Here is a 15577-nt window from a genome sequence, read left to right on the forward strand (position 1 = left end):
GGACCCACTGAATTCATAATCTAAGAAGGGACAGCGCTGACCACCCTTTCTCGGCATGCCTCCTGATGAGCACGCTCGGAAAGTGGAAATCTTTCAACATGACATGTTTAGGAGACAAAGCCGATCCTGTGAGAATCAGTCACTTGCTATCGAGTGCACAGTGTGTTGACACACGGTGTCTGACTGGACAGAAGTGGCCGCGGACACAAAGTCCCTGCTTGCCTAGAGCACTGGTTTCAGTGGGGACACAGACAGCAAATAAATGAATACACGTGGGGACTGAATGTCTACCGGCGCCCCGACAACACAGTGAGAGCAGATGAGGATGGACGCTGCCTTACAGGGGGACACTGCCTGGCTGAGCTGGGGACAGTAGAACCTGACAGGGTGCGCTGCACAGAGGTCCTGGGGGAGAATGTTCCAGTGAACAGTGCGTGCAAAAGCCCCACAATGGAAGCCTTCTAGGAACGCGCAGGCCCGTGTGGCTCAGCGCAGGGTGCAGAGAGAGCAGGAGGGACAAGCCATCAGCACACACCCTGGTGTGATAGTCTATGTTCTCCTTGTACCCCGGGTAACTCATGCAGGTGTTCCTTAATAAATGATTGCACACTTACCGGTACATCGTAGAGTTTAAAAAACCCAACTATGTGAGTGTCTGACAAAGCTACACTGTTTCAGCTGGCAAACAGCAGAACGCTCTCCAGGTGGGTACTGTTATGAGCTGAACTGTGTCCCCCAAATCCCTATGCTGGAATCCTCACCCCAGGACCTCAGAACGTGGCTTTATTTGGAGAGAGGGTCTTGAAGAGGCCCCTAATTTAAGACGAGGGTCTTTAAAGCCGGCTCCGAGCGATCTGATTGGTGTCCTACGAAGAGCAACATGGGAGACACAAAAAGAGACACCAGGGGCATGCGTGCCCAGGTGCACAGGTGTGTGGCAGGTCCAGCTGCCTGAATTGGCCTCCCATCTCTGTCCTCCTGAGGTCCCGCGCCAGGTCCATCTCTGGCCTGGCAGTCATGCATGGCCCAGTGACATTTCGCTTCTGGGACTGCTTTCCCATCTGAAGCAGTTTCAGTGAAGCCCACGGCTCGCAGCACCGAGAGGACCGAAGGAGGTACAAGCCGACCACAGCCAGGGCTGACCTTGAGGCGCTGCCATCACATGGTGACCACAGGACACCAGGCTCTCTCAGCTGAGTGAGAATACTATTCCAGAGCAAATCCGCGGAACGTGCTCTTCTAAAACATGTTCACAGTTCAGCTCTGCTTCAAGGAAACATTTTTAAGTGGAAAAATGAAGGGAGGTTTTGACTTCCTTTAGAAATGCAAAATGGGTACAAGTCACACATTTTTGTGGAAGTCACATCTCCTGCTTAGAATTCAGACAGTAAGCTCTCATGGTTGATAATAACACACAGGAAAAATAAAAGGGAGCCGTTAGCCTTTCATAGGACTTAAAAGACTTTCTGTGTAATCTATGTTTCCATAAGCAGGCGACGGCTCTGTGCATTTTCTTCTATCGTGTTTTAGTCTGCGTTATATCTGAAGGCAGGTTTCTTCAAACGACAAGCAAGACAGTAGGGTAAGTATGATTTAAACTATTTTTCACCACAAACAAAAGGTTAACAACCGCAGTCACTAAAGTAAAATATTAACTGTGAAGTTTAGCCTAGTACCAGAGAGCTGGGCAGAGGCTGTGAGGTCAGTGGGGCTGGGACCCCCTTCTCCTCGGGCTCCCAGTGCTGCGAGGGAAAACGTGCGTGGACGGCGGTTTTTTCCCTGCAAACATTCTCTCTTCCAACCAGGAGAGTCGCAGCTGGAAGAACTGAGCTTTGACTACAAAATGACGTTCGTTTCCTCGTCATCACACTCGGGGAGTTAGAATACTCTTACCATTTTACTTTTCCGTTGCTTTTAAAGCACACCTGAGATTTATTTAGGGGAACGTCGGTCCTGCTGTTCATGAGGAGCTAACAAGATAAAGTCCGTCCGCACAGTGAGGCAACACTGTCCTGAACCGCCAGAGGCCTGGCGTTTGCACAGATCACTGAACACACCGGCCCTTTCTTGCTTCCGGCTGGAGCAGATAAGGCAGGGCTCCCTTTGAAGGCGTCCCCAGGTAGAGAGCTGAGGCGGCCGGGCACACACCCCACTCCACCTGCCCTGTGGCTCCCGGTGTGCCTTGGCTCCCGGCCCTCCCCCCGTCGCTGTGGCTGCTGCTCCAGCAGCAGAATTATCACAGGAAGTCTGGCTCTAAAGTCCACATGGCACGGCCACTGCCCCGTTCCTCGAGGAGAACAAACCAGGCGCCGGTTACTGTGTCCTCCGCCCCCGGTACTCCGGAGGGACAGACGGGCGCAACAGACTGATCTCTTTTCTCAGCTGCGCCCATCTGGCCAAGGAGGCGAGACGAACGGCTGGAGGAAAAGCAGAGCACGCCAGCAGCACGCCGCTGGGTCTTCAGTTTCCTCATGCAGGGAGGCTTCCACGGGGGCCGAGAGCCCGGGAAAAAGGCAGCGGAGCTCCCCACCCAGCTCCCATTAAGACGTATGTTCTGTGCAGTCTTGGAGTTCCTTCCCCAACCCGAGGCCTGCCGGGTTCTCTCTCAACACATCTTTCCCTTCCTGCCCAATTTAAATGTTAGAGCTGCATCTCGTTATTTCTGAAACTCTGAATTCTCCTTTTGGGTCTCAGTCAAGCATTTACCCATCAGAATATTCCTTTGAGCAGAATGTGAAAAATCTATAGAAGGTTAAAAAGAAGAAGAAGAAAGAAAGAAATGACAAGAAATAAGGAAGGAAAGAAGAGAAAGGGACAGAAAGAAGGAAACGTAGGTCCTATTACCATTCTGTGTCCCTGAGGGCAGGAGAAGCGCTGGATGGATTTTAATAGTGACCCACAACCTTACCATATCGTGTTTTCCAAATCACCAACTCTTAGGTGGTGTGACTTTTTAAAAGATTAGGCTAAAATGAGCTGCTAATGGCAGGATGAGCTCTTACTCTGTGAAGCCAAGCGGGGCTCAGCATACCCTCCTCCAGGTTCCCCTGCAGCACCTCGGCCCGATTCTGACAGAGCCCTAATTACATGCAGTGTGAGAACGTTTCACGTCTGTCTTAAGGGCAGAGAATGTGTTTTGCTAATCCCTGTATCCACAGTTCTCGCACAATCCTTATGGTGCAGAGGGGATCCGGTTTCTGTTTCCAGTGCTTAGCTACGATGGGTACAGCATGTGCCCCTGCGGGTTCCCCCAGCAGTAATTCGGTGAGAGTCTACGAGGACCCCCCCGGCTCTGTGTTAGCAAGTGGGGCCTGCCGTCACCCAGACGGCACGGGCAGACCCGGTGTGTCCAAAGACAACAGATCGTAAGGGTATCTAGATCAGAAGGCAGTGTGGTTCTGCGCTGGGAAAGTGATCAGAAATTTGCCCGGCGAAGCAGAACCACCAAGACTTAAAAACAAAGCGGGCAAGAGGGAGAGTAAGTCTAGAGAGGAACAAGGCTCCCAGTCGGCAGGAACGAGCTTGTGTCAAACGGGGAGGAGGGAGCGGGGCTGCCAGCCACCAGCCCCTTTACCCCGAGAGAGAGGCCTTGGGGTGAAGGTGGGAATGCAGGAGCAGCTTAACTCTCCACCTTAGAAACGACAGAGGATGTGGGAGACGTTCTGTGCTAACATAAAATGGGTGCTTTGAGGAAAAAGTGAAGGACTTTCATTTCGTCACATGCTTGGAATCAAGGACCAAGGAGGACTCACGTCCCTGTCGGCTCCTGGGGCCGTGACTGTGTCAGACCCATCTCTGTGCCATTACATTGCTAATGGAGTTTCTCAGACCTGCACGGCCCTTTGTAAATATTTTCTGAAATTAACATTAAATAACAGGTCGATATTGTCCCAACTATCAAGACGGTTTTATATGTTATGGGATCAGATACTCAAGAGAAAGAACAGTGGGTGCTGGGCTTGAACTCCCCCCTCCTCAGTCCTTGTATTTGACCCGAAAGGGTCCGGACACATAGTGACAAACACGGAACTTTGACTTCGCTGCTCCTTATCTTTCTGTCAGCAACCCTGACTTATCACACCGTCAAAGCCCCTCACATTATACTTAATGTGCTTACTAATGCCACCCATAGAAGCGATTTACATTTTCTGTTGTGAAATTAAGTCCGATAAGACTTTGCTGGGTTGTGGAAGGGTAGGAGGATGGAATTTCCGTCAGAGGAGTAGCACCGACACGGCAGGGAAGGGAACTCTCAGACAAGGAGCTTTTCCATGTTCCACCAACTGCCACTCACGGCCTTGTCAGATGCTTTACACTCTCCTGTATACCTTTTAGATCTTTAATATTTAGAGGCTTCGGCTGAATTTGTTGGACTAGCATTTAAAATAACATTTCAAAATAAACAGAGAAACGGTACAAAGCCCTCTGTACCTTCACGTGGTGCCCGAAGTTCATAGAAACTGATTAACCACTGCTGTCTGCCTAATGATTAACGTGCTCCCAAAGTCAGGACAGAAAATGCCTTCGACAGACTCTGAAGCAGAGAGGACAGCACCAGAGTGTGGCAGTGGGAAGGGAGCCCGCGACTGGGTGTTTTAATGAATTAAGCCAAAGGCGGGGTAATTAGGAGTAGTGTGCGTGCCACACAGTTATCTGGGGACATCTAAGATCTTCCCCCAAGGACGCCTAAGGCATCAGCATTTTGTAATCAAAAGAATTTGGTGTGTGAAAACGGCTGAGGAAGGGCGCCTGGGTGGCTCGGTTGGTCGTTGGGTGTCTGCATTCTGCTCCGGTCATGATCCAGAGTCCTGGGATCAAGCCCCACATCGGGCTCCCTGTTTGGCGGGGGCACTGCTTCTCCCTCTCCACTCTCCCTGCTTGTGTTCCTCTCTCGCTGTGCGTCTTTCTCTCTGTCAAATAAATAAAGGAAAGAAAAATGGCTGAGGAGTCCAATGTGGCTTCCAATGAAGCATCAGGCGGACAGTCGGTTGAGCCTCTGGCTCTTGGTATCAGCTCAGGCCATCATCGCAGGGTCGTGGGATCGAGCTAAGGCTCCCCACTCAGCACGGAGTCTGCCTGAGATTCCCTCTCCCTCTGCCCCTCCCACTCAAGCTCTCTCTCTTTCTCTCTCTAAAATAAATAGATCTTTAAACAAAGAAAAACACGCAAAGAAGAATGTTCCCGAACACTTCCAAGAACACTCCTGCCAGTTTCGCACACAGTTCACACTGTGTGATGGAATCTCTCTTCACTTCGAACTCGGCAAGCTTCCCATTTTCCTGAAACCGGGGCTCTTATTTTTCAATCCAGTCTTATCTCTGCTGGTGGTGAAATTAAAACAGTCACAGGGGAGCCCTAACTCAGACGCATGGCACACTGAGCTGAGAAGCTCATCGTAAGAACCAGAAGTCGCCCGAGATGCGATCCGTGTTTGCCGCACGAAAGCCCTGCTCTGATGAAGACGGAAACCGAGCACTGAAGCGTGAGGACCCAGGGCCTCGCCAGGGACGGCACTGAATGACGGCGTCCCGGAACAAGGGAGGCCCTGCCTGGTGATGGCAGCATGACATCAGACACCCAAAAACCAACTCTGCAAGGCTGAGCCTTCATTCTCTGGGCTGAACCAATGCTGGTCACCTTTGGGTGTGGAGACCACATTTTATGAACTTCCGGAAACACATGAGGGGCCACCTCCGCTGGCAACTGCCTTAACCCTGGCCAAGACCCTGGAGGAGGCAATCTCAGCCCTAGAGGGACCCATGGCCCCAGGGCAGCAAGCGAGCCGGAGCACCGGCTGAGCATCGCCTTGGGCAGGGTCCTAGGAACAGCCAGACGTGCTGGGTTAAGTTCGCCAGTCTCGGGCAGGGCAGCTGGTATCCGCCCCATTTCCAGAGGAGAAACCCAGCCGTTCAGGGAGGTACAGAACTCGTGCAGCTAGCAGGGGAGGAGACGTGAGCTAACATGACTGCAGAGGCTGGAACGTGGGGAATCCTGGGGGGCAGGGAAGGGGGCATCCAGAGAGGCTCCCGAAGGAGGAGACGCCCGAGTTGAATCCTGAAAGGTGATTAGAAAGCAATGCAGAAAGCAGTGACAGGAACGAGGCTAAGGGAGCAGCCATGTGCACGGTGACCTAAGCATCACCAGTAGACAGTGGAGAAGGGCCACTCCAGCTGCTCTGAGACTTGCCGCTCTGTTCGACTGTGTAATAGCCATACAACGTAGTGGCTTGAAACACAACCAGCATCCGTGCTTCCCGAGTCTGCGGGCCAGCACTTTGGGCCCCGTCTTGGGACGGCAAGACCATGTGTCTAAGCTGCACAGTGTTTCTTCTGCCACGAGCCGCGGCCCAAGACAAGTCATGGGGCAAGCTCAGATCCCAGGGATGGGAGAATCTATCCCACCTCTGATGGGGGTGAGGGGGGTGGGGCACAAAGATTTTGTGCAGCACAGGGGCGAACTGGCAAGGGATGAACGACAGAAGCGGGAGAGGGGGGTCGGGGCGGGGTATCACGGACATCACGGATCCTCTCGGGCAGGGGTGTGGTCCTCGGCCTCCTCTGAGCCAGGGTAGTCAGAGAGGGTGCTGAGCAGTCCTGGGGCGTCCTGGCTGCAGGGTGGGACCTGTTCATAAGGGAGACGGGAGGAGAAGCAGCCAGAGTCCTTGGGAGACCATGGAGACCACCCAGAAGGGGTGTCAGGAGGGAGGGCAGGCGGAACACGAGGGGCCGACACCAGCAGGTCACTGCAGCTGGACGCCGGGTGGACTCGAGGAGAAACCTACGCTCTGGCTCAGGTAAATGGGAGGATGAGGTCACGTCCATGGAATCCAGGACAAGGAGGAGGGCAGGTTTCCCAGGTGGAGGGAGCTGGGACCAGTGGAAAGACAGGACTGTGGGAAAGCAGCCGCAGGGTTTCTGACGGACACCCAGGCTTGGCCCCTCCAGCCTCCCTGTCTCCTCTGGGAAGCCACTGTGCAGCCAGCAGTGTTCTCCTCGACGGCTCTTGGTGGCAGCAAGTCCCACCCTCAGGGGACAGGGCAGTGCTGCACAGGATGGTGGGTACGGGATCACATCTCTCAGAGCCTCGGTTTCAATGCCTGTGCTCAGGGTCAATTCGATCTGTGCGACAGGTTGTTCTGAGTGTCTGCAGAATGACGGGCACACGGCCCTCCCCCAAATCATACCATCCCCAGAGTCAAGACCAGGCCTCATTCAAGTGTAGGCACGAAACCCGCCCTTGAACGCACTGAGCGGAACACAAAGGGAAGGGGAAAACCCTACCAGGAACCAAGAACAGACGGAGACACATGAAGGATTTCACATCTGTCACTTAAGCCAATGACATGGACTGGAGATGATCACCCAGAGTGACCAGCGGCACCTGGCCGACCGACGTATTTCTGCCCCGCCAACCCTGTAGCTTCTAGATTCTCAGCCAGACACACAAGACTAGCATTAACGAAAAAAGGTCCTCTTATCTTTAACTCCCAGGGCACAACTCGGTGGAAGTCCAAAATTTGCTCAAGGTGAAGAGTAACCAAGTAGAAAGAAAATGACTTCCAGGGCAGTGCTATGTCCCGGGGTTAACTCTGGTTTTATGATTTCAGGAAGTTGATAAAAGAAGATGTGTCCATTTTTAACCCTTTCTGCTTGGACTTCCTTCTTCGGTTTTCAGATTAAGGCTACGGTGTTGTGTTTTGCCAGAGCATACAAGTTCTGGATACATTTCCACTTCTTCCAAGTCTGCAAAAAGCAGCCTGGGAAGAGGAGAACGGGGTCAACAGTAGCATTCTGAACGACGTGAACTCCAAGGAAAAATCCTTCTTGCTCTATTTATAAAGTTACAGGAAATGGTCAATGCCGGGCGTTTCCGAGGAGGGCACAGCCTCTGCTGCGCCCAGCACCCACGCACCCGAGGAACTGCTGGGGAATTCGTCATTAGCTCCTTCTATACTTAGAAAAATGATTTTTCCAATATGGGTCAACTTCCTGCCAGGTGAGAACTGCTTTTATGACAACTTCGTAAATAACACTACGGAACAAAGTCGGTAAACGTGTCTTCAGAGTTTTCTGCCTAAAATGAATGATGGGTGTCTGCTCCTTCTCATTCTGCGTTCTGCTCTATGGCAAAGTAGGCCAAAGTAAGAAAAAAGCCCCAATATGGGAGCGTTAATATAATGTTTTTGCTAGGTTTCACCCTTCTCGGTAAGAATAGAGGGAAAGGAAACACTTCCTGTGCTGCTTCTATTTACATAATGGACATGTGATATTAGAGTCGTATTTCTTCCGTCACCTAGCTGTTGTGTCTTGCTGCTTATCGGTCTGTGCATGGCCTGTAATGGGCATTTAGGGCACAGCTAATGAGGACGTCGACTTACACTTGAGGAGTTCCTCATAACTTGGGGGGGGGTGATTGGAAGGGGCAGCCCGACCCCCAGCCTTGCCCCCAGTTGGCTGGAGGCCTCCTGCCCTCCACCTTCCCCAACTGCAGGGGCCTGAAATGTTTCATCTGGAAAGGTCTTCTGCTAAGAGGGGATGCCTGCAGACACCAGCCATGGGCACAATGGGGCCTGTCCCCTCCCAGGCTGACCTCTGCAGCAAGCTGGCTATGACCCTCCCCATCCTCTGCCTAGGACCCCAGCCAGCATTTAAGCTCCTCACTTTCATATAGAAATAGACGAGCCCAAAATGCCAGGCTTCTTCTGAGGTAGGCCTCTGGCAAGAAAGAAAGAGAGCCAATCAACCAGCAAATCCAGAAAGGTCACCTTGGAAAAATAGAATACAGAAGGAAGAAAAGAACAAAACCAGGGGAACTGGTATTAATATCCCAGGAAAGAGAAGATACTGCCCTCATGGGAAGAGAAGAATATGCCGTAAAAAGGAAAGTCAGAGAACAGAAAGCTCCCTTGGGAATTAAAGAACCACCGTCACAAACTTGATCCAGAGTGCTCGGATGGAGGCCTCCGAGATGATGGAGAAAGCTGGGGGGGGGGGGGGGGGCGGTCAGCAGGCCAGCCGAACAGCAGAAAAAGTAGCCACAAATGAGGTCAAGAATGTTTCTCATGAAGGCGGTGGGACAGTCCAAACCAGGCCCGCCAGAGCATGAGTGAACACAGACCCATAGCAACACTCATTGCCAGGGGCTCCAGCACACACTGGGGACAAAGAGAAGTTCCTACAAGATCCCACAGGCTTTCCAAAGAGGAAAGACACGTCTTGTGCAAAAGATCAAATACCAGATGCTTTTGGGTTTCTCAAGAGAGTGCTAGAGGCAAAAGAACAGGTCAAGCCCTCCTAGAATGCCGAAAGAAAATTACTTCCAACTCATTACCACAGCTTCAGATAATCCATCCATCAGGTGGGCGGGTAAAGAAGATCCTGTATTTTCTTTTCATGTGCTGCCCGTGTCTCTGGGACTCTGGACTCTCCCTTCATAATGCTTGGTACTTGCCTCCTTCTGGGGGGCGGGGGGTGGTTCCTGGTGGACATGGTTTTTGGACAGGACTGGAGGTTACCTCTGGAATGGCACCTTCCCCAACCATCTAACTTGTAGAGCAGCAGACATTGCGTACAGACCCATGTAGGACCTGGTCATCATTGGCCATTATCCAGATACAACACCAGTATCAAGAGGAGATTTTGATGATGCTGGTGATGGCAGGAATGCTTCCAGAATCCTCATCGCCTGCTGAGACTGTAGGAACGCACTTCAGTCTTTAAACAGGCCCAGAAGGCGGTCACTCCTAATGCTTACTCTATTGATAAAAATACTACAGGACACAACGGTGACATTAACGTACCTAGAGTCACCAACTGGTAGAGCTGCAGCTGGAACCCAAGACAGGCGGCCTTGGTTCCTGCTCCTAAGCACCATGCGGCATTCCTCCGCAGCATGGGTCCCAGAGCTAAAGTTGGTGGCTTCCGATCCCACCACCAGTGATTTCGAGATGTGATCCGGTTCCTGATTACCTGCAAGGGCTTCCTTCCCCAGTTCACCTATGCTGAGCACGCTCCTCTGTGTCAATGTGACCCTTTGCTGGAGTCCTTGTGACGTTTAGAGGTAAGAAAAAAACAACCCAGCATTGCTCTAATGTGTTTTTAAAATGAAGACTGGAGGAGCCCCTGGGTGACACAGTCAGTTAAAGCATCTGTCTGATCCTTGATTTTAGCTCAGGTCATGATCTCAGGGTCCCAGAATTGAGTCCCGCGAAGGGCTTTGCACTCAGCATGGAGTCTGCCTGGGATTCTCTCTCCTTCTCCCTCTGCCCGTCTCCCTGCTCTCTCTACAATAAACAAATCTTAATAAAACATAAAATAAAGAGTGGAGGTTTCAACTAACAGTGAAATGAAAGGGGAAGCTTACCGGAGCCCCCAGTACTTAGGCTGCTAAATGTGTGCATAGCTAGTGGGGAACCGTCGGTCAGCCAGCAGATGGAGTGTCGTCTGTCAGCCTCTTCACAGGGCGTCACTTGAGGCTCAGAGGAAGACCTCAGAACCCAGGCTTCAGCGCTGGTGCTCACTAGGAGCCAGTCGCTTTGTTCTGTTTCTAAAATCGGCTTTATGAATGAGGTGTAAGGGGCATACAACAACTCGTGCATATTTAATGTATATAATTTGATAAGTTGGGACATATGTATACACCTGTGAAACCACCATCATCATCCAGTTAATGAACATACCCATCAGCCCCAAACATTTCCTTGTGCCCTTTTGTCATGCCTCCCTCTCGTCCTCCACATTATGGTCTCCACTGACCTGCTTTCTGTCGCTGTGTCTTCTGGAGTTTTATATAAATAGAATCATACAGTATACACCCATTTTGCCCAGCTTCTTTCACTCCACACAATTATTTTGAGATTCATCGATATTGTCATGTATTTAAATTATTCTTTTTTCTTTATTGCAAAATAATATTCTAGTATATGGCGAGCCACAGTTTGAGTGACCATTTGCCAGTGACGGATGTTTGAATCATTTCTAAGTTTGGGCTGTTATACATGAAGCAGCTATGAACACTCATGCGCACTCTCTGGGTGGACATATGCTTTCTTTCTGTTGGCTGCCTATCTGCTCTTGGACTTGCTACATCACACAACAGGTGCTTGTTTCACGTTTTGAGAAACTGCCAACCTGTTTTCCAAAGGACATTCCCACTAGTGGTGTATGAGAGCTTCAGTCCTTGCGCACCACGGTCAGGAGTTGGTGTGTACGGTCTTTTTCATCTAAGCCATTCTAATGGGTTGGTGGTGGTATTACACCACCGCTGTGTAAGCCGGGAATGAATGATGAAGAGCATTTTCACACTGCTATCCACACACCTTCTTTGGCGAAGGTCCAGATCTCTTCCTCATTTAAAAAACTGGGTCATTTATTTTCTTATAGGTGAATTTTCAGAGTTTTTTCTCCCCCGTCTTCTGGATATTAGCCGTTTATCAGGTTTATGCTTTACAAAGACTTATTTCCTCAGTCTATAATTTGTGTTTTTATTCTCCTAAAACTGTCCTTTGAAGATCAAAAGGTTCATTCCAATGAAGTCCAATTTATCAACTTTCTCTTTTACAGATCGTGCTATTGGTGTCATATTTACAAAGTTGTTGCCCAACCCAAGGTCATGAAGATTTTCTCCTGTGCTTGTTTTATAGGTTTTAGATTTTACATTTAGATCTATAATCTACTTTGCATCAATTTTTGTATACGGCATGAGGTATGGATCAAAGTTCATTTGGGACACATGGATAGTCAGTTGTGCTGGCACAATTTGTTGAAAAGATGGTCTCAACAAAAGATTTCTTGACAGTACCTTTGGACTTCGATTTTTAAAAATCAGTTGTTTTATTAGTAATAATTGTGGGATTTTACCAAATACTTTTTCTGTATCAAATAATCATACAGAGTTTTTTCCCATTCTGTTAAAATGGTGAACTTTTTACTGAAAAACTTTTTACTGAATGAACTTTTTACTGTCAAACATCCTTGCATTCCTGGGCTGAACCCCACTTGGCTATCATATAACATTCTTTTCATATATTGTTGAATTCAATGTCTTAAAATTTTGTTTGGAATTTTTGCATCTATGTTCACAAGGGATATTAGGCTTTAGTTTTCTTTACTTGTAATGCCTTTGTCTGGTTTTGGTATCAGATAATGCTAGCCTCATAGAATGAACTTCAAAGTACTCCCACCTCTTTGATTTTCTGAAAGACTTTTGTGTAGAATCAATATTATTTATTCCTTAGATATTTAGTTGAATCTACCAGCGAAGCCATCTGAGTCCCGAGTTTCTTGGGAGGAGGGTTTTTAAGTACAAATTATATTTATTTAATAGATGTAGGGCTTGTCAGATGATCTACTTCTTCTTGAGTTCAGTTTTGGAAGTAATTTGTCCTTTTCATCTGAGTTGTCAAATATACTGGCATAAAGTCATTTATAATATTCTCCTATTATCCTTTTGATACCTGTAGAATCTGTGGTGGTGTTGCCTCCCTTGTTCCAGATGTTGGTCCTCTGAGTCTTTTCTTCCTCTTCTGGATTAGCCAGGCTAGAGGTTTGTCAATTTTATTTATCTTCTCAAAGAACAAGCTTTGTGTTTCATTAATGTTCTCTATTGTGTTTTGGTTTTCTATTCATCAATTTTCACTCTGATTTTTATTTTTCCCTTTCTCTGCTTACATTGGATTTAATTTGCTTTTCTTTTCCTAGTTTCTTAAGGTCATTGTTTGAGTCCTTTCTTCTTTTCTAATATAGGTGTTTAATGTTATAAATTTCCACATAAGTACTTCTATAGCAGGATCCCACAAATTTCCATATGTTGCTTTTATTTTCATTCAGTCCTAAGTACTTCCTAATTTCTTTTTTGATTTATCAACCCATGGATTATTGGGAAATGTGTCAGTTCCCAAATATTTCTTGATTTTCCAATCATGTTTATGTTATTGATTTCTAACTTAATTCTGTTACAGTCAAAGAATCTACTTTGCATGACTTGAATTTATTTAATTTTATTGAAATTTGTTTTATGCCCCAGAATAGGATGTATCTTGGTAAATGTTCTACACGTGTTTGAAAACAGTGCCTATTCTGCTGTTCTTGGGTGGAATGTTCTGTAGATAAATGTCAATTAGATACAGCTGGTGTTGTTCAAATCTCCTGCATCTTTGCTGATATCCTCTATATTTGTTCTTCGAATGATCTCTGACTACAACTGCATATTTGTCTATTTCTCCTTGCAGTTCTTTTTTAAAAAAATATTTTATTTATTTATTTGACACAGAGAGAGAGAGATCACAAGTAGGCAGAGAGGGAGGCTGACGGAGAGGGGGAAGCAGGCTTCCTGCTAACCAGAGAGCCTGTGCAGGGCTCGACCCCAGAGCCCTGGGACCATGACCCAAGTCAAGGCAGAGGCTTAACCCTCTGAGTCACCCAGGCGCCTTCTCCTTGCAGTTCTATCAGTTTTTGCTTCATGTGTTTTAAGGCCCTGTTATTAGATGCATAAACTTTTAGGATTGTTAAATCATTGCAGTGAATTGACCGCATTAATTTTTTCAAAGATTTTTTTCTGTCCTCCAGGATCTCCAATTATACATATATTAAGCTGCTGTTCTACTGTTTCCCCCCACCCCAGGGTCTCCAATTATATATATATTAAGCTGCTGTTCTACTGTTCACTGACGCTGTTTTCATTTTTTTTTAATTCTTTTTTTCTCTGTCATTTTCTTTTCCATGGAATGCCTTCAAGTTCATGAATCTTTTCTTTTGCAAAGTCTACTCTGCTATTCATCCCATCTGGTGTATTTTTAATCTCAAATACTGTAGCTTTCAGTGTAGAAGTTCAATTTATATCTTTTGTTATATCTACCTAACTTTTTGAATATCTAAAATACAGTCAGAATAACTATTTTAATGTACTTGTTTGGTAAATCTAATATCTTTTTCAGTTCTGGATGGATTTCAATTGATATTTTCTCCCTGATGATGGGTCTTCCTTTCCAGTTTCTTTGGACATCTAGTAATCTTTGATTAGATGTCAGGTCTTTTGATTTTAGTTTGTTCAGTGCTGCATAGTTTTGTATTCCTATAAATATTCCTGAGCTTTATTCTAAGACACCGTTAGGCTACTTGGAAAAAGCCTGATTCTTTTGTATGGTTTTTTTTGAGGTTTGTTAGGCAGGGCCACAGCAGTGCAGACTCTAGTGTAATTATTCCCCCACTACGGAGGCAAGATCCTTCTGAGTACCCTTTCCAATTCCCTTTGAAGTATGAGGCTTTCCCAGACTGGCAGGTGAAACAGACTCTGTTCCCGGCCCCATGTGAGCGCCAGGCACAGTTCCTGGCCCAGTGTGAATGCTGGGCACTGTTCCCTCTCATTCTCTCAGATGGTTCTCTCTCTGGCCTCCAGTAGTTCTGCTCACATGCATGCACCAATGAGCACCTCACCAGATCTATGGAGTTCTCTCAACATACAGCTTTCTCCTCTGCTACTTTGCCCTGGGAACTCTAGACATTTCAGTCTCTCTAGACTCTCAGCTCCCCTTCTTCACCGAAGGGATGTTCCTCCTCTCTCATCATCGCCTATCAGCTCTTGAGTCATACCTCCCACCTTGGCTGTTTTCCACTCACACGAATGCCATTCATTGCCTGATTCCGTGTCTTGAAAAACATTGCTTCATATGATTTGTCTGGATTTGTGGCTGTCTCGGGTAGGAGGGTAAATCAGTCTCTGTTATTCCACTTTTGACAATGGAGCCAATCATTTTTACACCCATAGAATGAGTTAGTTATAAGGCTACAGCCAGTATTTCTCCATTTTAAAAAATCCATGTTCTCTTCGCATATGTAGAAATATCTCAGATCCTCTTTTAATATTATTTTAAGTTTTTAAGTAAATTAATTACTAGACTATACTTTTACAATCCCCCCTCCTCAGAGATCCTGCTAAGCCTCTTTGGGTCTAGACCTGAGATTCTGCTGGACCTCCTTTAAGTAAGTACCCATGATTCTGACATATCTTCTGGATATACTCAAGGTCCTGATATCTCCCGCGATTCTGGAACATCTCCTTCTCCTCACATATACTCTAATCCCTGCTTTGACTCAACACTGAGATCTACCTAAAAATCCATATTTATCAAGAATACTTAAGTTTGTTCAGAATTCATTTTGAATCTTGCCAAGCATAGTATTTTCAAAATTTCACATACAATATTGTTGTCACTTCTGATGTAATGTAAAGATTAACAAATGCTGAATAAATAGGGAAGGCAGAACACTAGCAGGTTATTAAACAGATTTTTTAAAAAACGTACTAAAGGGATCACAAAACAATAAAAGGATTTATCCACTAGGAAGATATGACTATCGTAAATATGTATGTACCAAACTGGCAAATCTTAAAATACATGAAGCAAAAACTTGTAGGGCTGGCAGGAGAAACTGATGCCTCCACCATTATAGTGTGGACTCCGACCTCCCTCTTAGCAACTAATAGGACTGCTAGGGAGGAAGTCAGCAAGATTGTGAAAAACACAACTGACCAGTAGGCTCTAACTGACATAAATAGAACACTCCATCCAACAACAGCA

At 47.2% G+C, this 15577-nt stretch overlaps 1 protein-coding gene across 9 annotated transcripts in view; it reads right to left on the reverse strand.

Annotated features, from left to right (window-relative positions):
• The window catches only part of PPARA (peroxisome proliferator activated receptor alpha), a 65314-nt gene that overhangs the window by 26907 nt on the left and 22830 nt on the right, over positions 1 to 15577 (reverse strand). The window lies entirely within an intron of this gene.

This window comes from Meles meles, chromosome 7, assembly GCF_922984935.1.
Source record: "Meles meles chromosome 7, mMelMel3.1 paternal haplotype, whole genome shotgun sequence".
NCBI classification, from domain to species: Eukaryota; Metazoa; Chordata; class Mammalia; order Carnivora; family Mustelidae; genus Meles; species Meles meles.